Source organism: Acinonyx jubatus, chromosome C2 (assembly GCF_027475565.1).
Source record: "Acinonyx jubatus isolate Ajub_Pintada_27869175 chromosome C2, VMU_Ajub_asm_v1.0, whole genome shotgun sequence".
NCBI lineage: Eukaryota > Metazoa > Chordata > Mammalia > Carnivora > Felidae > Acinonyx > Acinonyx jubatus.
The window spans coordinates 6,907,755-6,930,049 of record NC_069384.1 but is presented as its reverse complement, the minus strand read 5'-3'; the positions used below and the strand labels follow the sequence as shown (position 1 = coordinate 6,930,049).

The following is a 22,295-nucleotide window of genomic DNA, read 5'->3' as shown; positions in this document are numbered from 1 at the left end:
ACAGAAAACCGATCCTGTCCAAACTGAAAACTCGAGAAGGAGTGCCACGAGCCCAGAACTTAGAAATATGGAGGTGAATGACAAAGAACAGCCAAGAACAGGTAAGGAATGGTCGAGGGCAGAGAACTAGCATTTTACGTTATAAGCCCAGAAGTACCATTTAACTTTATGCATATGTATTCCTTCGAGAAAAAAAAAATAGCAATTAAAGTAGAAAAGTGATGACATACATAAAGGACCTTCAGAGTGAATACACTCAACATCGGACGGGCTTGCGGGAGATTTCTATGGACAGGTTAGGAGCCCCGAGAGGCACAGGCCTGGGGTCCTGCGGCACTCACTGCCACTTGCTGGTGGCCAGGGCTGTGGCACCTGCCCCGTGGTCCGACCAAAGCTCCATGGGGAGAAAGAGGCACCAAATACATTCTTCTTCATTATCTTAGGAATGTGCTCATCTGTTTATTTAGGTCATGTGACAACACCAAAGAACTAAGCAAAAGCCAACGAGCCTGGTGTGCTTATGTGGTGTAGTAAGACCTCTTCCCCAAGTCCACGTGCAAATTCTCGTCATCCCTCGCCTTTCAGAAGCCTTAAGGCTTAAACTCGAAAACAGTTTATAAAGAAAAAAGTTCTGAATGATAAGCCGCCCGCATATATCAAAAGATAGATGAAGATACATACCCGGATCACATTATTCCACTTTCTTCTTTTCTTAATTTTTTTAATGATTATTTATTTTTGAGAGACATAGAGAGCGAGTGTGGGAGAGAGGCAGACAGAAAGGAAGACAGAGAATCCAAAGCAGGCTCCAGGCTAGCAGTGCAAAGCCCAACATGGGGCTCAAACTCACGAACGGTGAGATCATGACCTGAGTCGAAGCCGGATGCTCAACAGACTGAGCCACCCAGCCCCACACAATTCCACTTTCAAGAACATATTCTAGACTTTGGCAAACTGTGCAGCATGAGTCCCGACCCCTACGCCTCACTCCCAGGGGAGCCTGATTTCATTCCTCTGTGATGGGACCCGGGCATCCGTATTCTGCAGCCAAGACGCAGAACTTTTGGATTCTAATAAAGAAAACAGAAAACAGCCTAAATACTCAACAGAGAGGACTAATTAAATCCATCATGATAGGACCATACAACGGAATCCTAAACAGGCTTAAAATAATGTGGCAGAAATAAGATATCTCATGAAACATGTTTACCGACATGGACAGATATTTACAATGTGTTCCTCAGTAAAATAAAAACACGTTATATAAACTGTGTATGTGATATGATCCACTTTGGGGAAAAGAATATGTATAAAAGAATTCTGGAATTAAATGCATCATTGTCAGTAGCCATAATGTCTGAGTGTGGAAAGATTTAAATATTTTTGTCTGTATGTTCTAATATTTCCACAACAGACAAAGTATTATGGATACCACCTTCTCAAGTTCAAAAATGCCCGGACATAACACCTCTTGTAAGGTTCAAACGTTCTAACACTGTTCATATAGATTTCAGCTCACACCCGCCCAATAAAAACACACATCTGGTCACCCCCACTGTCGCCAGCCTCTCTCCAGGGCACTCTGCTGCCTGCCAAGCTTCCAGGGTAGACGAACAGCTCGTGGGTTTCAACTTTGTAGGTAACAAAGTATGGCTGCCTCAAACCCAAAATATCCTTGAAACCTTGTTACACCCACTGAGCTTCTCAATGCACCTTTCCAAGCCTGAGGGTTGAGAAGGGAGCATCATGGAGCTGGGACCGTGAGAGAGGCCATGAGGAAGTCACATCCCAATGCCTCCCACCCCAGCCCCGCTGAACCATTTGGCATCCCTGGTGGAAGGTGTTGGCCCACTGGACGGGGAGGGTGGGAAGAAAGCACTGGTTCTACCAGACATTCGGAACCCGTATGCACTTTCCCAGGAAGCTTCCAACATGAGGAAGGGGCCAAGTCTCGGACCCCTGGGAGGGCACGGAGCCTCCCATTCTTGGCAAACATGGCCGGGGCTCCACTGGCCTCATCACTCTCTTTAACCCCCTGATGCCCCACTCCTTCCTTGGAGCCCCTTCTCGGATCCCTCGTGTCAAAACGAAACAAAACGAACCAAGCAAGCTGCAGAGTTGATCTCCAGAAGCTTTTGAAACTTAAGATAAAAGCCATCAGGGAATGATGGACCAGAGGCCAAAAACTCAAGTAAAAGCCTTTAACACGTGGCCGGGTTTGAACAGTCCACTTCCCAGGTCCCGCCTCTCGCCAGCTCGTAGCAATCAGGCAGGACACTGGCACAGGCAGGAAATCTAAAATTAGGTTTTACTACCTACAATGGAGGATTTATGGAATGGCGTAATGAGCAGTCTCGGGACGAAAACCCAAAGTGGGGGAACAGAAACATCTTTGTGGACATACCGACTACGCCCACACGCGCTCCGTGAACCTCACCTACAGTGGCCAAGGTGCAGGTCTGCAGGGCGACAGAGTGAGGACGCAATCCTTCCTTGTTCTAAGCTTGACGCGCGTCACAGCCAACAGCAGGGTCCGCGGTCCCCGGTGCTTTTGTTTAAGAGGGAGGTGCTTTCTTAAGAGAAGCGGTCCTGACACCATGCCAGGAATCCAGGCGTTCTGAGGAACAAAAGAACCCATTCGATTCAGTCCTCTCCTGAAATATCCCAAACCACGGGAACGACCCTCCAAAGGTCAAAAGAAGATGGGACTCGACCACAATGTATCAGTGAGAGGTGCCACAGCACCTGTGTGTCCCCATTTTCAGTGCTGGCGAGATCATTTGAGGACCCCCCCCAGTACCATTTGGGGGCAACGTAAAGAAAAATGAACCAGTGTGTTTATGTCAATGCCACGTGTTCAAAGAGTTTTCAAGTAAATGTGACGAAAGAACCAAGGGCTTGAGTCTCTGTTGGCTGGTGACGGGGTCAGGGTGACAAATTCCATCCCCCGCAGCAGGTGACCCACAGCTGAGAGCTCACGGAAACCGCTCATGGGTAGGGGTGTGGAAAGAAGGCTAGGATGGCTGGGAACTGGCATGACCACGCCCGGTCCCTTTCTGTGCCCCACCCCTGCTCCACGCAGCAAACGTAGGCGGGCTTGGACATCCTCCCTACAGGGGTCTCCAGCCACACTCCCTCCCCTCTCCGGGTGGTACCCCTGGACCCAGAGTGGAGTCCGATATGCCAGCCTGACTCAGGGCCAAGCCAGGAAGAGAAGTAAAAAAGGAGGGACCGTCATCGGCTTTCTTTTCCAGTGAAAACTGTGGCTCCAGCTACAGGTGGCCTTCTGCAAATCAGTGTGACAATATTCCTACTGAGCAGAAGAGTTCCTTGAAAAGATGGTTCCATTTACTACAACACACAACAAGATGGGGAGACAACTTCGCTTTTAAAAATCTTATTTTCTTAAAGCGGATTTCGGCTTTCCACGATAAAAGCACTTTTCCTAGGTCCCAGTTGTGAAGGCTCGTATTTATTTAGGTGTGGTTTCTTAGCATACTGGAACCTTCCCGTACTCTGACTGCAGGTGCCTGGGTCTACAGAAATCACTTATAAGGACAACAGCACAGACCAGTCTTTTTCCACCTGAGTAATTAGCAGGAGAGTAAAATCCAGGCCACCTGGGGTCCTCCTCAGACTTCTCTGAATGTGGTCTAGGAAGAGACAATTTAACCTTAATTCTAGGCTCTGATGACGAGGTTATTTTAATACAGCGTTATTGTAACATACGTAGTGTGATGTAATATGCATACATGTAACCTACATAATACAGTATGTGTGTGTACGTCATACATGTAAGAGCTTATTACATTTATGATAAGGTTTTGGAGGGAAAATGCCATACAAAAATCATACTGAATAAGAGAGCCAAGCTGTGAAACAAGTCTGCAACGGTCTCGGAAGGCCAAACGGTGTTAGATATTTCCTCTTTCTGGATACAGGTGCGGATGCAGTTGGTGCCGGCATTGACCCTGGTTCATGACAAACATCAATGGTTTCTAAACGCCTGTCTTGTTTTACAATCAAAAGTCCCCATTACCAAGTTCAAAGAGAATTCCCCAGAAAGAGCACAGCAAAGTATCGGCTATAGTCACAGAAGATCGGATATACAGCCCATAATATAAGTGAGTTTCACGTAAGTGTTCAGACACACATTGTGGTCTGTCATCCACCCCAAAATTATTACCATCCACCCTTAGGACCAAAAAAGCAGATAACGATGTGATTTTACCACCCTGGCATCCACTGCGTGTGGAGGCATAGTGTGAAGAGGTATTTTTAGTGATTTTTAAGGGCAAGCATTCATAAACTCCCAAGTCTGTGCTCCATGTGACTATGACATAGCTCTTGGTCATTCTGCTGCTGTCAAAATTAAGACTGCGGATCACCGCTGACTCAAACTAACGTCTGTCTGTAAGACATTAAAAAGGGGCCATTTGGAAAGAAGAAGAGGGGAAAGTTTCAGGAGAGCGAGCTTTCCTAAGTAGCCGGTACTCGCTAGGAGTTAAGCATCTCTTAAAGCGCAGACAAACCAGACCAGAAGAGTCCACGAGAACATACCTTTTACATTCCAGATACGGAGCCCAGACGGCCCGGGTGGAGGGGCGGAGGGAGCCACTGGGTTCCCCAGGGCAGCTCCCGGGAGATGCTCACAGAACCACTCGGATCTCCTGCCTCAGATGGAAGGCAGCTCCCTCGTGACGTTCCAGAAGGAAGTATACCAGCCGAAAGTACCAGAACGCCTCCTATGCCTTGAGCCGGAGGTAAGCATTTAAACAAAACGCCTCATCTGTGTGCCTCTGGCACTCGCAGCAACATCCGTTTTCTCGCTGGGCCCTTCCAGAAGGTCAGGGACTGTGCCGCACAGCCTTCCCCGGGCGCAAGAGGGTTATTTGCGGGGCTGCTTCTGGGGAGGAGAAGCTCAATGCGACGTGACAGTCTTCCCGAGCCGGGCTGGTTTCACAACACACATTTTCTCCCTTCCTAAGAGTCTGGCTTGTCCCTCGTGTCCTTTTTCCTATTTTCGGGATGGTTGGGTCACTTCTAGTAACTGAGCTTGAGCGGGGCTGTGAGCCCCGGGCGTGGGCGGGCCCTTCCGACTCTGGTCTGCCTCACGGGACACTCACCCTCCGACTCTGAGTCAGTTGCCTTTTCATGGAAATACTATTCAATGATCATTTTCATAAAAATCTGGGCTGGCTCAGTTTTGTTTCTCTTGACGCTGGCCCAAGTGTTTTTCTCTTCTGATTGATTTTTGGGTGAAACTCAGCATGTCTCTTTTGGTTGTTTATTCTCTAATATATTTCCATCTTAACTGGAGGGGAGACATGAGCGTCAGTGGGATCCAGCTGTACCAGATCGGCCACACGGCCTGCAGTTGTACGTCCAAGGGGACGGGGGCGAGAGGCTGTCTGCAGAAGCCAGAGGGCTGCTCCTGTCCAGACCCAGAAGTAAAGGCAGGGGCTACCGCGCAAGGGGCCACCGGCCTCTGGGGTCTTGTGTTGCAGCTGGGGTGCTCCGGCAGCCCGTCAGGTCTTGTCCACCCTAAGTCTGATAAGCATCCTAGCACCTTCTTGCAAGCAGAAGGAATGTGTGGTCTCCGAGTCTGTGTGTTTAACGGAGCCCTCTGAGAGAAGCAGCGGGAGCTCTTGGGAGGGTTTTGCTTTAGCACTGTCCGTTTTCAGGCCCCGCTCTGGGGCAGATGCCCTCCCTTCTCTTAAACAGAATCTTTTTCAAAGCTAAGCATGGGGGGAGGACGCCTGGGGGGCTCAGACGGTTGAGCATCCGTCTTGGGCTCAGGTCACGATCTCGCGGTTCGTGGGTTCGAGCCCCGCGTCGGGCTCTGTGCTGACAGCTCGGAGCCTGGAGCCTGCTTTGGATTCTGTGACTTCCTCTCTCTCTGCCCCTCTCCTGCTTGCGTTCTCTCTCTCTCTCTCTCAAAAAAAAAAATGAATATTAAATTTTTTAAGAAAAAAAAGCTAATCAGTTCTCAGAGGATAAGAAAAGTCTTCCCTCTTTTCATGTGTAAGTACAAATTATACCTGAATATGTGTATACACACACACACACACACACACACACATTTAATATATATACCATAAAATTCCTAATGGTGTTAGATTTGCATGTAGGAAAAGGGGAGGGTAGGGGAAGTATGTCTGTCTGCAAAGACTCCATCTGTAGGGCATCGGTCATGAAAAACAGTGGAAAACACAAATTTAAGCCTAAGGGTAACTACTTCCGAAAGCATCGCTTGGTCTCTATGTGTTTAGCACCAAAGCCTCATGATAAAAGCCGTCTGCATTTACCCCAATCAGTTTAGGATGTCCCCATCATTATTTCTAGAAGACAGATGCTCCCTTGATACGCCCTTTAGCCAACGAGTCACACACACATCGCCTCTTGTTCTGCAAGCCGGTGGGTGTCGAATACAAGACAAAAAAACCAAAAAGAAACCAAAAAAAAAAAAAAAAAGGTTAAAAAGGAAAGAAATAAAAAGCTAATGGTCTGAGACAAATGAGGCAGATGAGTGTAGTTATTGAAAACCAGCAACCTATTTTTTAAAAAGCCTACCAGCCTCAGATTTCTCAGGACATCTTTTCATTGCATATTATGTAGACAAGGCAGCAATCTCTGCCTTCTTGCCTTAGTCTGTAACAAATCCCGCTCATTCCAAAAGGGAAGCATGCATTTCACTTTCTCGAATACATGATATGCAATTCTTATTTCACTTGCTTGGAGCAAGGACTAAAAACTGGTGCTCAATCTTGCTTCCCTTGCCAGGGCAAACGTAACGAATTCCGATCCTCATTTCCACGACTTCTTTCATCTAGGGTGGACCAGAACACATTCCCTGTGTCTCAGGATGCAGCCTGGATTTCCACCAGGGCCAGGATGCTGCTGCACATCTTTGACCTGAACCGGTCAAGCCCTTGCCGGAGAAAGAAATGGAGTCATTTTACTCATAATCTCAGAAGTTAACCCACGCAGGCGGCCCCGCACGCCATAAAAATAACATTGTGGCAACCTCAAAGGGTAACTTAGGAAGCACGGACAATAAGTGGAGTGTGCTTTCTGTCCTAAAAATCCCAGACTACGGGCGGACTTATGAATAATTTTCAACAATCAGGAAGTCTGCAAAAATCCCCAGTCTTCTAAAGACTGCACGGTGCTCATCAAATCTCCTAAGACCTCTGTGTCCCTCCCCCCTCTGAGGAGGTCCCTGGACCTGACTCCTAAGGGCCAAAGCCAAAGAACTAGGCACCTGCCTCCAGCAAATCCCCTCCGATTCCCTCTCATTCCCAGACACCAATTTCCATGAAAACCAGACACAGGACAGAAAGCAGAGCAGCATATTCCAAAATTGCTTCAGATCTGCAGCCTGATTTCATTAGACTCGCCGGCTTGTTTCTTTTAGCCCCCGTGCGTGCCCACGGCAGGTGAAATTTCGCTGGCATGGCCACCTCAGACCCCATGCGCTTAAGGGGACCAGGCCGGTGCAGGAGAGGCAGAGATAGGAGGTTCCGGTGCCGAGGGGGAGACGTGTCCGCCAGAGGTCAGCAGGAAGTGGGGGGCACTTAGCAATGCTCACTGTCCTCACTGACCAGGTGTCTCTAGGGCCTGACACTATCATGCCACTGTACCCGCCCCAGCATAAGAAAGGTCTTCAGCCTGGAGGCAAAAACCCCACGGTTGTCGTCCCCAACCCAAGTCTAACTAACATAGCAGCTTCCAAGAGCACACGTTGGCCATTTCGCACCCACAAACACCCAACCTGAGAAGCTGGTGGGGAACCGTCTGGGGACGGGGGCTACACAGCCCCTCCCTCTGGCTTTCTGTCGCCTTCACCGTGCCACAGCTGACAGCTGAGCCCCCTGGCTGACAATCCCACAGTTAGCAGTTTGTCTCCAAGGTCTCCCCCGGGGACGTGGCAGGGACCCAGTGCAGAAGCGACTGGACGTAAACCTCCCCGGCCAGCCTCAAGGTCTGGTCGCCAGCGGTGACACAGATTTTCCTCCAAGATTTGAAGCACATGTGGCTTACATCAACGCGGTCTCGCATCCATTCTCTGTTGAGACCACTTGCCTCGCACATTCTCATATTTACACGTTCACTGAACGTAATCCCAAGTGAATTATTTCAGAAGGCTTAATGTGCTTCAGACTTCTCAAATACAATTTAGGCCTTAAATTAAATTTGTAGTCCCGTGGGAAACCAGTAGGTTAGACGCAGCCGACGGCATCCAGGGGACACGCAGGAGCCCCAGAACAGAACTGCGGTTACTTCTAGAAGGATCTCGCCTGGTAGCCGAGGCTCCCCGGTGAACGGAACGGGATTCGACCGCAAAACCGGATTCGGCGTCCAGGTGTGAAAGCAGTGGAACCTACTGGACGCAAGATAAATATTCTTGCTGCTTTGTGCATCCCTCGACGGCCTTACCATGAAGCGCCCCAGCGGCCAGAAACGTGTGACGGAACAGACGAGAGCGTACAGCCCCGTTCATTCATTTTGAGGTCTGGGTTTTTTTTGTTTTTTTTTTTTTTGTTTTTTTTTTTTAATAAATCACAACATTCTTTGTCCCTTCTGTTTGGTTGCCCAATAACTGCGCAGAATTAGGTGTTAAATTTGCTACGGTGATTAGAGTTGAGACCAGCCACATGCATTTTACTTAAAACTGGTTTTTTGGGGTTTTTTGTTTTGTTTTGTTTTGTTGTTTTGCTTTGTTTACAGCAAGCACTGCCCACTGGGAAAAATAAACCAGAACAAGGAGAGCAAAATTCCCTTATTAGGCACTAGCGATAATGAAAACAAACCATTTACAAGGAAGCACAGACGAGGAGTTTGCTGCAGACCAAGCACTGGAACTAAAAACAAATTTCTTACTCAGGGAAATGTGGAGGAGTAAGAATCTACAGTGAAGAGTTTTTTGTTTGTTTTTTGTTTTTTTTTTCCTTTGCATAAAAATTAAATTAAATCTGAACACCAAAGCATGCATATGGTAAAGACAGTTATTCAAAGACAGTCGTTCATTTATTCAGCGATTGAAAGACACATTACACAGCACACCGACGATGACAAGCAACGAATGAACAACATGATTGACTCTGTAAGACTTTGCCACGAACTTGAGTGCTCCACAGAGAGGGAGAGGCCTACGTGAGATGAACCTGCTACTACCAAACTGCAAATTCTTGCCCTCGAAACTTAATTCTGCAACAATCCACCCCATCGATGTTCTTTCTTTCCCAGGGATCCCGGCACCTCAAGAATATTACTCTTCAGGGGCGTCTGGGTGGCTCGGCCAGCTGAGCGTCCGACTTCAGCTCAGGTCGTGATCTCACGGTCTGTGAGTTTGAGCCCCGTGTCAGGCTCTGCGCTGACAGCTCAGAGCCCGGAGCCTGCTTCGGATTCTGTGTCTCCCTCTCTCTCTGCCCCTAACCCACTCACATTCTGTCTCTCTCTCAAAAATAAACACTAAAAAAATATATATATTAAAAAACAAAAGAATGCTATTCTTCAAAATGATAAATTGCATTTTTCTCAAGAAACTGTCCACACGCAAAATAAGAAATTTGTCATCCTGCTGGAATTGCCTTTAAACAGGGAATAGTCAGGTAGGATTTTTTTGCTCATGAAGTTGTCAGAGCACAGGATTCCAATCAAGGCAGCACATACCCATTACCAGGTATGCAAAGTGTCCGCCTGAAAGTAGAGATTTTATGTTGCTCTTTCGAAGAACAAAGTGAGTCAACAGGAAACATTATATATGAATTTTCCCTCCGATTTGAAAAGTGCAAAGTTAGTATTGAATGTGCCACGCTAGCGTTAGGTTTTCTGTTGCAATCCTAGCTGGTCCCACAGTGACCTTCCGGGAGATAGCCAAAGGAGATACAAAGTCACAGCATCCTAGTCCAGTGAGCGAGTTACATTACAAATTTCACCACTGCCGAGTACATTAAACAGGAACTCCTCTTCCCAAGATTCTAAACCTGCGCCATCCACTACGGTGGTCACTAGCCACGTGTGGCCGCTGAGCCCTCGAAATATGGTCAGTCCAGCCCGAGATGTGCTGTACATGTAAACTGCACACCGGATTTTGAACATTTACTGTGATAAAAAATAATAACGCAAAATAGCTCACCAATATTTTTATACGCATTGCATTTGAAATGATAATATTTTGCACATTGCATTATATGAAATCGATTGTTAAAATGAATTTAACCAGTTTCTTTGTCTTTCTTAACTGCTAAAATGTTTAAAACTAGGCGTGAGACTTGCACTCGACGTTCTCTGACCAGTGCTGCTCTGACCTCCCACTGACTCAGCCTCTTTGTCACCATGCTCCCTCCTCGTCACTTCTGTCAGCGGGCTCTCTGCTCTGATCAAGGGGATCCCAGACAGCAGAGCCCTTGCAAAGATTCCAGAACTTGTCGCTGCAGGTTCTTACTATCGGTGAGACTCTGGCCTCCGCACTCCCAAGCCTCACTCTGCTCTTCTGGAAAACGGGGGCAATAAAGGCCCTTCCTCCGAAGAGACACGGCAAGAGTGACCTACGGTGACACATGCCCCATGCTTCCCCCACCTGGTGCACCCAATGTCAATTACAACCCTCCAAACACCACACTCTTCCTGCCTTTTGCAACATTATTTTATCCCCTATTTTAATTGCACACTGGAGGGGGTGCCTGGGTGGCTCAGCCCATTAAGTGTCTGAAGTCAGCTCATGGTTTGTGATTTCTAGCCCCGCGTCGGGCTCTGTGCTCACAGCTCGGAGCCTGGGGCCTATTTCGGATTCTGTATCTCCCTCTCTCTCTGCTACTTTCCTGCTTGTGCGCTCTCTCTCTCTCTCTCTCTCTCTCTCTCTCAAAAATAAATATTTTTAAGAAATAACTTCACACTTGGGATATTGAAATAAGCGTCTAGATTGGGCCCTCCAGAACTGGGAAGGGTTGGGCAGTTCCTGGGCTACAAGGCCCACCTCCCAAGTAGCACCTCCAACACCCTGAACACCAGCAATGCCTAACACCCCTCCCCCTGCCCACTGCAGCCTGCAGTCTGTCCCTGCCGAATCAGAGCCAACACACCACCTGGCGGCACGGCACAGCCCCAATGCCTCGTCCTTCGGGAAGTATTCTTGGGTCTTCCTAGGGTACGGTTTAGATCACTCTTTGATCGTATGATTCTTATAAGATGGAAAATTTTTATATTCCACCTTGTTCCAAAAAAAAAAGATGTAAAGTGATCTACAAGGATATATGCAATATAACAAGGTTTTTAAAAACTCAGAAGTAGGGGCGCCTGGGTGGCTCAGTCGGTTAAGTGTCCAACTTCGGCTCAGGTCACGATCTCCCAGTTCGTGAGTTCGAGCCCCGCATGGGGCTCTGTGCTGACCGCTCGGAGCCTGGAGCCTGCTTGGGATTCTGTGTCTCCCTCTCTCTCTGCCCCTCTCCCCCCACAAAAAATAAACATTAAAAAAAAAGCAGTAGTTGCAAAATAAATAGTACAGTGAGGCTGTAGGAGGAACAAGGGTAAGAGCCCTGCAGGCGGGCTGTGGGGCCGCTTGCCAGAGCTGGGCCAGCCAGCCAAAGGCTCACACGATTTCTCCCAAATCGAAGGCTAAACGTGAGGTTCTCCCATGGGTCCGTAGACATAAGGGCCTGTGCGATGGGATAAGAAGCTTGCCCCGTGTGTTGCCTCGGTGGGGTCTCTGTCACGGCCACCGCTATACCCATCAGAGCGCTTGACGTAGCAGCCCCATGGGGGCCACCACCTCCATCACTGCACAGCGTGGGGCCCTGGCTGACCATCAAACAGGCCCGGGCTGAGCAGGTGGCAGTCCTGAATGAGGCCCTTTTGTCAGCCTATGAAGTCACCTCCTCTCTAGATCCCGCAGCACGGGCCTTCACCACCCCCCCCCGCCCCCTTTCCATATTTCAACGTCCTGAGGGTACAACCCAAGGCTTCCCCAGTGCCCCGCGCAGCGTCTTGCACAGAACGTGAGGCAGGAACGCAGTCTGAAAAGGCAGCTCGCCATTCCCTGATACATTTCCCGCACCAGCCGGTCTCTCTTCCTGGACTCGCCCCTCTCTGACCCAGAAGCCCCCTCCTCCGCCGGCATCCCGAGACCGTCACCACCTGGACGGAAGCCGGCCACGGTCCGACCTCTGCCTGTCAGCGTTCCCTGCGTTCCCGGGCACGCCGCCTGCCCCGCATTCATTTCTGCCTGGGGATGCGTTTCCCGAGGACGCTGCTCTCAGAGTGAGCGCTATTAGCGATTAGGAGTGAAAAGGGCTATCGTTCTGTTTGCCTGCTGTCAATACGATTAGCTGGGAAAAGAATAAATCAGGCGGGTCACTAATTGCCAGAGTCAGACAGGTAGAGAGGTGAGCTTCACGCTGGAATTTTCTGGCTCTCCCCATTAAATGTGTAGTCGTGTTCCGAACCTCTAGATGTATCCAGTGCCTTGATCGTCCCTAATTGACCCAGGTCCCCCGTGTCTCTGTGTGGCTGGTGCTCTCATTTAAAAGGTGATCCAGAAACCTGGATTGCGAAACACATTCCCAAGTCGCCTAAAACCACTAAACAAAACTAAGCATGATTTAATGCTTCGTTTTTGCAAAGAAAAACGTTATGCTGCAGCTACCTGTCGTTCTATACGCGTTCTGATACATGCATACAAATGTAACCCCTTCTCTGACTCCTGGTAGTTCCCTGTGGGGTCTGCATACTTACGGCGTGATTCTACTGGCTCAGCTCTGGTTTTACCATTTCGGTATGGAATGTTGGGGAGACACTGTCCTTGGGGGATGTTCTGCTTCATCACCTGTATTTATAAGTAAGTCTTAGAAAACCGCAAAACTACATCCAGTTATGTAGTGGGCCGCTTCAGAAGTGGTGCTATTTCAGCTATGAAATCCTCTCTCTTTGAGACCTCAAGCGGTAATGGGTATTCTCTTCCTCTGCCTCCAAAGCCGGGACTTTCATTTGGGTCTCAGAGCTCGGAGGAAACATTGGTAAGATGCTGACTTAACCCGCCTTCTCCAGAAAAGACCGGCAACATTCCCTGGATTTGATCTTTATTGTCATGATTTCTATTTCAGAACTCCGCAGTGAAGTAAATTTTACTGCCAGGGTCAAATAGACGAGAAAGTACGTTTCGATCCTGGAGGAGCAAATTTTCCTCTCCTTTTGCTGATTCTGTCATCTCGCCGCTGTATCTCATGCTGCAAAAAGAGCCAGCCTTTGCACGAGATGAGGCTACATTCTGTGCAATTAGAGACCCAGATTTGTAAATGTGGCAGCAGGCTCACACCGGCTCTGTGAGGTCGGATACGATATTAATGAGAAGGCACTCGAAGTATGAGATGTCAGAACGTTCCTCAGCTGGCAGTTTCTTTTCTACGCGTTTTTGCCTCGCTTCCTAATAAAAGGAACTTCAGCTTTCTAAGCCGTTTCATTTAAAAGTTTAATATTTGGGGCACTGAGGAGGGCACTTGTTGGGCTGTAGGTAAGCCAAATGGACAACAAAATATATAGAAATAAATAAACATAAATAAATAAGTAAATAAATAAATAAATAAATAAATAAATAAATAAAAGTTTAATATGAAGGGACACCTGGGTGTGTCCAACTCTTGGTTTCAGCTCAGATCATGATCTCACAGTTTGTGAGTTCAAGTCCCAAGTCGGGCTCTATGCTGACAGCAAAGATTCCCTCTCTCTCTCTCTCTCTCTCTCTCTCTCTCTCTCTCTGCCCCTCCCTGCCTCACTTCCACGCACTCTCTCTCAAAATAAATAAACTTGAGAAAAAAAAAAGTTTTACATTAAGATCGTAAGTGGAAAATGTTTCCGAACATTTTCTTTTACGAGCACACACTTCCGTCATTATTTATACTCGGCTTAGATCTCTGTAGGCCCACGTAAGGATCCTGAAGTCCTACCCGGTTCACTCCTGGGGTCCTCCCTGCAAGGTGCCCTAGTGGTCCCCTCCCCCTCCCACCAGGCTCCTCATGACAGCTCCTTTCAATCTCCTCTCAGAAGCCTGAGATCCTCATTCCCTCGGCTTCAAGTGGAATTCCTGGCCTCAGTGACACTGAATGGGAACGTGACTTCCCCCGCTGCCGACTGCAATCAATTTATTCTGTGAAGGCAACGGGTCGTTAGCAGACATGGTTAAGACCCTGGGTTTCTCTTCCTGTTCCCCAGAGCCACAGAGTCTGAGGTCCATCCTAGCACAGACAGAAAGGTGACAACACCAGTGAACCCATGTCCCCGATGCAGCTGTACCCAAGGTGGTCACGCAGACCTCCCTGCCCGGAACACAGAAAAATGCGCACTCCAATTTTGTCTTGCTTTTACTCTGCAACTTCAGCTAAGTTACTCAGCACCAAGAATCCACAACCCACACTTCCACTCCGACCCAGAGAAAATGAATCTTCCCACCAGGAACGGAGAGTAACAGAAATCGGGCAACAACAGGACACCAAGCGGGGCTCACCTCCTGTGCTCCCCTGGACCTTAACCGAGAACTAAACACACATCCTCCCTTTTTTTTTTTTTATTTTTTTAATGGTCATTTATTTTCGGGAGAGAGAGAGACAGAGCATGAGCAGGGGAGGGACAGAAAGAGTGGGAGACACAGAATCTGAAGCAGGCTCCAGGCTCAGCTGTCAGCACAGAGCCTGACGTGGGGCTCGAACTCACGAGCCGTGAGATCATGACCTGAGCCGAAGTCAGACGCTTAACCGACTGAGCCACCCAGGTGTCCTTCATCTTGACTCTTAAATTAAGATTTGGGAACCTTTGCCGAACTTTTAATTAAGTGAAAATTAAAGTTTCCTGCTATTAAAAAATATCGCCACGCAGCTGTCTGTTTTCTTTCCTAACTCGTTGGACAGATGCTTCCCCCCCCACCACCACTTCCAGGGGGAATAATTATTGGAATAATATTATTACTAAAAGGAATCCCATATGAGACACCAGCATGTGTGAAAATCTCATTCCCACTAACACAATTCAAAACCAAAGGGTATGTTTTGAAAGGAGGCAGCCACCCATCTCGTTTTTAAAAACCTTTCGACACGCTAGCAGTGTGTCCTAAATCAGATCTCACGTCTCGTCGTCTAGGATTGTAATTTTAAAAAGCGATAAATTAACTCAAAAAGGCTTGTTTTCCACACTTCGAGGATATTTCATTCTCCACACGCAGCCATTTTCAAACAGAAAAGTCACAGAACTGGACTTCCTTTGCACACACTTCTGAACGTGCACTGAGTCAAGGTAACTGAACCCCTTACTTTCGTTGTTAAATTGCTATTTCTCCTACGCAATCAGGGTCTTCCAGATTATGACATGTCGCCATAAAAATAGAAGAACTTAAAAGTTACTTTAAATCTAAAACGTAGACCCAGAGCTCCATTTTTGGACGCACCCTTTAATTTCTTGGTGCTGTCTACATTTTACTTACACTTAAATTTAGCCAAGTTAATTTTAGACCACCCGCCTTCACTACCTTCGCTAGGTCTGCAATGTTACAAACATGAAGCATTGAATCCTCTCTCCTTTAAATGCTAAAATGTTAGAAATAAAAGGTAAAGTTAAATGGGGAATCTTCCCCCCCCCCCCCCACGCCGGGCTCTTTTGAAGAACTGTTTGGAGGCTAGTCCAGACCACTGGAAACTCCTATCATTTATGTACAGAACAAACAGCTTTGAATCAATAAATGTGGGCCGCATAGTGACAACGCAAAATGTACAAGTAATTAACTCACGGCTAATACTCAACGCTAAATGTACAAGTAATTAACTCACGCCCAGAAGTGCAAAGAAACACTAGAGAGAGAAGATCATCCAGAGCATCAACAAGCCCTCATGTGCGAGCAATCACCAGCTACCGCCGTGACTTACAAAGTCCCCCCAAGACCCCCAACTCCCCACACTTCCGCAACCAGGTATCGAAACGACCTGAAGTTGTGTCCGAAACATTTAAACGCTTCTACTGCACGTCGGCTTCTTTTTCTTACAGATGCCGCTCCAGAGTTTTTAATACAGTTTCAAGTTCCAGGTGTAGACCATAAACAAAAGCTGTATTCTGAAGGACTACATCCCCTAGGAAAAGCCCAAGAATCCTTCCACAGAGAGGGGAAAGAACACAGAACCCCCTTTGGCATTCTCCTCCTCACCGGAAAAGCTTGCCTGGGAAGCAAAGGCTGATGAAGCCAGGAGGCGACACAGAGACTCGCAGTTAGAGAGCGATCAACTCCCACCCTACACGGAGCTCCATCAAAAGGCCGGGGTTTCGCTCATGATGACTTGAGTTACCTTGGCCACATCTTGTTTCCCCAGCTCCGTAAGTCTCGTTAGAAACATGCAGGTGTCTTTATGTCAACACCTCCTGAACAGAGTTCTATGAAATCGAAGGCAGCACTGACATTTATTCAACATGACAATGTCTCCCCACCACTCCGTATCATATGGCCGACGCCGACCTGCTATCGTTTTTCACTGAGGATAGGAAAAGCCTCCAGGAACATTAGCTCCTCTGTCTTGTGAAGAAATAATTCCCCCTTCTGTTATTTTATGTTCTTGTTTAAGGATAATGAACCGGAAAAAAAAATCAGAGCGAATATTAATTTTAGGGAAAAAGTTGGAAGTTTTCTATTATCTGTTTGCCTATGATACGAGACATGATATATTCCATGCATGCACATCATGCGTATGACGCTTTACAGAAGCACGTAAGTTAAAAATCCATTTTGACATCTTTGGGAGATGCTTTCCTTCTTACATCTATATACATATCTGGCACTCCCCTGGGATCTTAGCCCTTACCACAAATAAAATACTGGATTCTTCTGAGATTAGAAATTCAACAAGCTTTTTCTAGAATACCAAAACAAAACATGGAAAGTAGAGGGAGGACTGCTGATATCCACACGGACACACAGCCCCATTACAGAATCCATTCAACAGTAAACGCCGATTTTCAAAATTTTAGCTGAAGGAGGAACATCGGGTTAAATCCCCAGGCACTCATCGTGAAATCACAGACTCATGTAAAATAATGTATCACAAGCCTACCCTGAATTTTTTAAACTAAACTGAAGTCATGACAAAGTGTCAGAAAAGAGAAGAAACTGCGATTTTAAGTGTAACTGGAATGACACATTCTGAAACCTATAAATCAAAAGATAGAATACCCATTCGCCAGCACCGTGCAATGTCCAAACGAAGCTAGGATTACCAGACCGCAAACGGCATTTGTGATGTGGGTAGCACTCATAAAACCTCTCTTTAGAATTATGAAACTTCGCATACTAGCCACAAAGTTTGCATATCTCACCCTGCTTCCACCAGATTTGTCATTTCGATGGTATGATTAGCTCATTCATAATTTGACACCCACTGAAGTAATTTGGTTGGGTTTGTACAGAACTCGTGGTGCCTGGTCTTCCCGGGGGCTGAAGGAGCCCACACAAGCGGCGGCCAGCAGAGCAGGGGTTAACCCCAGGAATGTGACAGTTCTCTGGGTGATAAGGTGATGCGGAGCTGAGGCTGGTCAAGGGCTCTAAACTACTCGGAGGGAAGCGAAAATCCTCAAAAGTAGTTCCAATGATAAATAAACTCTATGCGCTATGTTATGTCACCCGGGGAAGAATACAATGTTTTTTACTCGCATTGGAAGTTTTTTGAACTGCAGAACTACAGAAACATGTCGAGTGTGAAATCTGTGGCCCATATGAATAAGTTCTTTTGGAGGATAAACGAAATTATCCTTATATCAACGAGTTGCATTAAGTCCACATCTGCATCAAAATTGTTTACCCATTTTACTGGGCAGTCTGGTCTGCTATTAATAATAGCATTTAAGTTTTAGGCTTAAAAATACTAAAAAAATAAGTCTATAAGTACCTTTTGTAAACCATCTCTATACCAAGGCTATCTGATTAAAAAAAAAAAAAAAGAATTACAGGCCACATTTTTAAACATGCCAAGAACTCCCAATTAAGGTGGCAAATTGTAAGCACGTAAACATAACAGCTGAGGCTGAAGTGTCAGAAGGTGACAAGACAGAGACAGGGACGGGGGAGAAGAAAGAGGCAGAGCCCGTTTTCCTGGGGTTTGGAGCGACGTCGGAGGGAGAGTCCCTGCCCGCAATGACCCAGCGGGGTGACAGCCTAGTCCACATCTGGTCCCCGCTTCCAGCCCACAGTGGACTTCAGTGCAACACCTAACTCCCATCGAGGCAAGAACGAACAGGCTTTTTTTTTTTTTTTTTTTTTTTGCTCGGTGTCCCAGATGAGGCCCCCGCCGATTTCGGGGTCCCTGCTCCTCTCCGTCCCGCCCGGGCCCCGCGCGCCTTCCCCGGGACCCCGGGCAGCGCAGCGGTGAGCCGTCCCTCCCTGCGTCGCACGCCCCACCTGTCCCCGCGCCGTCGGAAGGGCCGGCCACCCCGCCGCCGCCCGCGCGGGAGCCGGGCAGGGCGCGCGGGGCGCGGGACTTACCGGAGGCGAGCGCCGCCGTCGGGGAGGGCGTGTCCCGCACGTGCGTGTCCGCGCCCGCGTGTGCCCGCGCGCGTGCCTGGCGGTGCGCGCGCGGAGCCGGGCCGCACTGACTCCCGGGGCGCCGACGGGCTCAGCCCATGGTGTGGGCGCCGGCCTCGGGGAGGCTCCGGCTCCCGCCAATCGCCGAGCAGGGAGGCCGCCCCGACGCGCGACCCGCGAGCGGGAGGTGCGCGCCCGGGGGGCGGGGCGCGGGCGCGGGGGCGTGCGTGTCCCCGGGCGCGTGGGGGCGCGCGCGTGGGTCTGCGAGCGCGCGTGTCCGTGCGCGCGCCCGGGGGCCGGGGAGCGCGGCGGCGCGGGCGGGTCTGGTCGCCGCCGGGTTTAGGACGGAGCTGACGGCGGGGGAGGGCGCTGGGGGCGAGGAGGAGGAGGAGGAGGAGGAGCCACAGCCGAGCCCGGGACGGCGTGAGCCGGGCCGGAGACAAACCCGGGACGCGCCTCCAGGAGGGGAGACCAGAGGAGTGGGGCGGGGGGAGCCCCGGAGGAGCTTGCTTCTCGAACTCGGGGTCGCTTCTGGTGAGAAGCAGTGGGTTTTTTTCTTCCCAGCCTCAGCCACGACAGACGTCACATGTAACGAAAGAACCGGTGGCAGCCGTAGAAGTTTGAAACCACCGGCTGCCTTGGGATGCGCATCAGAATCAAGACCACGTCGCCCTCAGACTGGGGACGCAGAGACGCGGTGCCAAGGTGCCTCCGGCTTCAGCGAGACCTGGGGTCGCTACCTGCGTGTCCCCAGAGCCGGAGGCGAGCGCCGGGACGGGCCGGCGGAGACCGGGGAGCAGCGCGACGCGGGATGCCCAGACACCCGGCCGGACGCGCGGGCGCCGTGACAGCCGCCCTCGTGAGAACAGAATCCAGTCGGCAAAAAACAACTCCCCAACGGGGGAGCCGCGAGGTCCCGCTCCTCGGCCTCTGGGGCACTGTGCTAAGCCCCTCCAGATGTTTTAGTTTATCAGTGAATCGTGACATCAAAATCGCGCTTACCTGAGTGCGTCGTCTCTTCATTCACTGCTGTTCCCGGGGGCCCGTCACCACCATCCCTGCGCTCGCTAGGAACCCATCCCAGAGCGTCCTCTTGCACACTCGCTCCTTTCCGACCAAGTGAAAACTACTCATGTCCCTCCCTCTCCAAACTTTAACAGCCAAGAATTTCAGCAAACAGCCAGCAAGAAGGCTAAGTCCCCCCCCCCCACCACCACCCCAAGGGATGGGAGGGAATAAGCACTCCTTTAATTTGAAAAATAATAATTAAAACTCCCTCAACTTTTAAGGCCGGGCAACATAATCTATTAATTGGTCGCTATTAACATGCAGTTTTATTGACCATAGCACACAGAAGTCTGATTGTGAAGGAGGAGTGTTTTCAATGAAAGTGGAGTTATTTTAGCTGCAGACGTGTTTACATTTCTGTGGTTTAGTCTATAACTTTCTCTTTTTCTTGCTGCAGAATTCTGCTCCATGAAGCAAAGCCCTTAGCTCCCAGACATTCCAAAAAGTCTGCCAAAATAATAGAAAAAAAGAGAGAGAGAAGAAAAAACACAGAGAGACCCCCAAGTCTGGGTCAGGCTCGGGGTTGTGAGTGGGCATCGGTGAGTATGCCCGCCCCCCCTCCACACTTTCCAGTTTAAAAAAAAAAAAGCCTTCAGGGCTCCATTTCCTGTTTGCTGGGGGAAAAAAAACACGGGTCTAAGCAGCTGAGTTTAGAAATTGCCTTTTCGGGGACCCTTTAGATTCTGAGGGGACCTTTAACCCTAAAGCCGCCAAAATGGACTCATTAATTTGAAAATCTGCCGTTTCAAACCCTCCAAGGAAGTGTTTCTTTTTTAAATGGGCAACTTTCATGAAACTGCAAATCTATTCTTAGGAAATTTCCTGCGCGCACACGCACACACACACACACACACACACACACACACACACACACACACACACATCATAGTAGATGAAATACAAGCCACCTGTCCTTAGGGGTCCAAGACAAGATACCAATAAAAATAAATAGTGAAAACAGAATAAGCTTCTGACAAGAATGCATCCTTTTCTCAAAGAGGTTATGGTACAAAGAACAGAATGCATATTAAAAGGTGCACATTTATAGGGTCATGTCAATTTATACACTCTGTGCTAGAATCATCATTTGCAAATTCGATTGATTCTTTTCAGTTGCTTCCTAGTACCACAGATGACACAATATCGCAGTTTATGTGGTCTTAAATGTACAACCTGCCTCTCCCTTTAGCTGCCAATTGCAAATTTTGGTTCTCTTTCTCTCTAGCTATTCTCCAAAAATTCCAGATCCAAGAAACCTCACTGTATTTTGAAATCTTCCTCTTAGCCACTAATTGTCAAAACTCACCACAGGGAACCCTTAACATTTAGGGAAGTGCTTTAAAATAAATAGATTTTCAAACTGTTCAATGAGATCAGCAGTCCCCTGGGCAATGACTCTACTTTATAACACTACAGTGGGCCAGCAAAGTTCCTCAATCATCCTCACCGGCACTGAATAGTATACTACAGAACAGTGCAGGAAATAGTACTAGGTAAACTAATGGACAAAAGAACATGAAAAAAAATAAAGCACTGTGCTTTCATAGCTGGGAGATCACAAGCTCAATAATCCAAGTTCCCACTGTTGAAACTGAAATCGTGGGTTCAGAAAAACCACAATATTTGAAATAATGTCTCTTCTAGCTCCCCTTTACTACTCTTCGTCCACTCCCCAAATCTAGACGCTCGCACAGAGAGAGAAAGAGAATTTCTTGGAAGAAATATATTCTGAACCTACTTAAAAATCTGAGATCATTCCTCTGGAAAAATCTGAGAGCCTTAGAACCCCGGAGTTCTGCATTGATCTTATGACATCCTGTCCTCCAATTGATTGTATTTTATAGTCTGTAATTAGGAAGTTCTTCCTATTGTCTACTCTAATCTCCACTTATAGCATTACCTTCAGTATGGTCCATAATCAAGGTCAAAGAGTAGGAAATCTGCATCAACTCGTTAAATCCATTGACTTAGCTTGAGAGGCCAGCAGAAACACATACACTATCTTGCAGGACAATTAGCAAATACGACAATTGTAACTAAGTTGGGAACATATCATTCAAAAGAAAGGTTTTTAGGGGTGCCTGTGTAGCTCAGTCGGTTAAGCATCCAACTTTGGCCCAGGTCATGATCTCATGGTTCGTGAGTTCGAGCCCTGCATTGGGCTCTGTGCTGACAGCTCAGAGCCTGAAGCCTCTGCTTTGGATTCTGTGTCTCCCTCTCTGTCTGCTCCTTCCCCACTCATGCTCCGTCTCTCAAAAAATAAATAAACACTACAAAATATTTTTAAATAAAAAAAATAAAAGAAAGGTCTTTATAAAAACACCACTTGACACATTTCGTAAGAATTAGTAGCTTTAAGTATTTCATACGTGAAATGGTCTTCTTTCTGTATAAAGTTTTGCGGTCAACTTAATTCTTTTTGAAATCCCTTTTATCCAAAAGATGTTTTGGATTAATTTAAGTATTTGTTACTGGATAATGTCAAGCTCTTGTTCAATGAAATGTCCTGCACTGGGTTGTCACACCTGTTAAATATAAGCCTCCTTTTCTTTTGATATTCTGAGCAAGGCCTTAAAAGGTTTACATCCTTCAATATGGAGACTTAATTGCTTTGCTATAATAAAAATAATCCCTATAAAATTCAGATTGTGGATATTTCAAAGCTGAGAGAAGTATTGGATTG

At 47.9% G+C, this 22,295-nt stretch overlaps 1 protein-coding gene across 5 annotated transcripts in view; it reads right to left on the bottom strand.

Annotated features, from left to right (window-relative positions):
• ERG (ETS transcription factor ERG) overlaps positions 1-19,667 on the bottom strand; it is a 265,893-nt gene extending 246,226 nt beyond the window's left edge. Inside the window, exons 1-2 of one of the 5 annotated variants that reach the window (XM_053220550.1) lie at positions 19,547-19,667; positions 2,438-2,617 (exon numbers count right to left, since the gene is read on the bottom strand). The gene's annotated coding sequence lies outside the window, so the exon portion shown is untranslated. Of the gene's footprint in view, positions 1-2,437; positions 2,618-4,560; positions 4,704-18,505; positions 18,662-19,546 lie in introns of those variants that run through there. The other 4 variants (XM_053220551.1, XM_027041607.2, XM_027041609.2 and 1 more) reach the window with 4 other exon arrangements.
• Positions 19,668-22,295: the final 2,628 nt, after the last annotated feature.